The sequence below is a fragment of the Octopus bimaculoides genome, chromosome 23 (genome assembly GCF_001194135.2).
Source record: "Octopus bimaculoides isolate UCB-OBI-ISO-001 chromosome 23, ASM119413v2, whole genome shotgun sequence".
In the NCBI taxonomy this organism is placed as follows: domain Eukaryota; kingdom Metazoa; phylum Mollusca; class Cephalopoda; order Octopoda; family Octopodidae; genus Octopus; species Octopus bimaculoides.
This window is the reverse complement of record NC_069003.1, coordinates 29083767-29086407: the sequence shown is the minus strand read 5'-3', so window position 1 is coordinate 29086407 and position 2641 is coordinate 29083767. Positions and strand designations below refer to the sequence as shown.

General features: G+C 34.6%; 1 protein-coding gene across 3 annotated transcripts in view; it reads right to left on the bottom strand.

Moving 5' to 3' along the window:
• The window catches only part of LOC106877242 (somatostatin receptor type 2), a 186308-nt gene that overhangs the window by 182818 nt on the left and 849 nt on the right, over nt 1-2641 (bottom strand). The window lies entirely within an intron of this gene.

Genomic DNA, 2641 nt, shown 5'->3' with positions numbered 1-2641 from the left:
AGCTCTCCGACTGTATATATGGATCCGCCATTAAAAAAGCAGGGAACCACTTACCCAGAGAAGAAATACGTTGCCCAAATCCGGATGAACTCCCGCATTCTGAGACTCCGCACTCAAGACTGATACATTATTAAGGGGAACTGATGCTTAGTGTCTGTCGTACTGTCTTTTTAGGATACATCAGCATTTTGTGTAACGGTTGCAAATGTGCAGCGAACAACTTGTAGGGAACAAGGTTACGTAGAACATAATTTGGCTTAACTTTGCATATAAGAAATTTGCTTTCCGACCATGTGCTGTCTATATACGTCCCAATATAGACAAATGCCTCGAGAGGAATCATTGCTTAACATCTGATGTTTGGCAAAATGGAGACTGCGAGAAAGACAAATGCACTGTTTATCTTAATATTGTGTCACCATGTGACGCATATAAGGTTGTAAGGCATCGCTTGTGCCTGGTGTACTCTTAATAGATGAGAAGTCATGATGAGTTTATTGGGCTTCGTATGCTTCTAACCCAGCATCACGTTGATGGCGTGTGCTCCTCTCCGACTTATACATACATACATACATACATATATATATGTATATCCATATATATATATATGTATCTCTCTCTCTCTCTCTCTCTCTCTCTCTCTCTCTCTCTATATATATATATATATATATATATATATATATATATATATATATATATATATATATATATATGCAATATTTATATATGTATGCATGTATGTATGAATGTATGTATGTATATATGTAGGTATGTTTGTGTGCATATATTTATGTGTGCGCGTGTGCATATTTGTGATGGTGTTTTTTGTGCGTTTCAAGACGTGTCGAACTTTGGTGAGTTGTGCCCCTTTTAAGAATAAGGATGACTTCAAGAAATCGATAAACCCTACTATATAAAGTAACAGGTGGAATATAATCGATCAATCCCCTTAAGAGGGGAACCCCGTACGGCTGCAACCCTACGGCTAAATCCATTAAATATATATAATATAGATAGAGTATAACTGTGCGCGAGACAAAATATTTAAGGAAAAAGCATTAACAATAAGCCTAGATTCTATTTACAGTCAGAGATATAATAGTAATCTGTCAGTGAATAAAGTTATGATTCTTTATTCGACTTCGTTACAGGCATGCATATGCACATGGTAAATACATATACACTGATATAGATGCACACATATATATTTGTACATACATATTCATCTAAATATATACATGAAGTGCAGATTTATGCATTTTCATATGTATGTGTGAATCTGTAAATATATGGGTGTATGTATACATACACACACATGCTCACTGTATATATATATAAATTGCGGTGTCGTTAGTCCCGAAACACATTTCCAATTTCTGCTTTTTTTCTCTCTTCTCTCGTCTCTTATCCCTTTCTGTCGGAGAGCGTAGACTTGAAACGACAAAGACTTTTCGATTTTTCCCGAGTGTTAAGCTAATACACCTGCTTGCTGATCTCTCACCTACCTCTGTCTTTTGTTTCCTGTACATGTGAACGACAGGTAGATTGAGGGAGAGAGAGACAGACAGATAGAAAGAGAGAGACATAGACAGAGACAGAAATAGATAGATAGGTAGACAGAAGACAGACAGATAGATAGATAAATAGATAGATAGATAGATAGATAGATAGATAAAGAGAGAGATAGATACATAGATAGATCTAAAGGCGAAAAATCTTCCCTGAGTCATATGTACTCATAAAGCCGGTTTCTCGGTTGGTGTGGTGTATGTAATCGCCGCTGGATGGGACGCCGGTGTATTGCAGGATAAATCGCTCTTACCAGCTGAGCGAACTGGAGCGAGGTGAAACGAAGGATTTTTCTCAAAAACACAGTGCGTCACCCTGGTCCACGAATCGAAACCACTACCTGTGTACGACCCTGATAGAGTCATAATGGCTCTCTAACATTATATATATACATATATATCACAACTGTCCCACGATCGGGTACATGCAATTCTGAGTAAGAGTTGTATGAAATTTTTTTTGTATTTTTGCAGCCTTATTAAAAAGTATATATATATATATATATATATATATATATATATATATATATATATATATATATATATATATATATATATATGCGCGCGCTTGTGTGTGAAGTTTCCGTAACGAGCGTTTGCGGCTCGCCGTAGAAACTTTTGTTCAGACAGAGTATACGTTTGTTAGTAAACACTAGAGAGCACGCTTTTGATGTATTTGATTCATGAAATGAAAATTATTTGCTTTTAAATTGTTGATGAGAATTTTTGATGTATTCTCATCAGTTTGAAATGCTAAATACTCCCGCACAGGGAATAAAAGTACGTATAATTGTGATTGTATGTTTATATACATACATACATACATACATACATACATACATACATGCATGTATGCATTTATACAAACATACAAATACATATGTATATGCATACATTTTTATATACCTATCCATCATATATATATATATATATTTGTATTTATATATATAAATGTAAATGTGTGTGTGTGTGTGTGTGCATGTCTGTATGTGTACATGTGTATTTATATTATATATACGCGTTTGTGAGTATGAAATGTGTGTGTATATATATATATATATGCATGTATATAT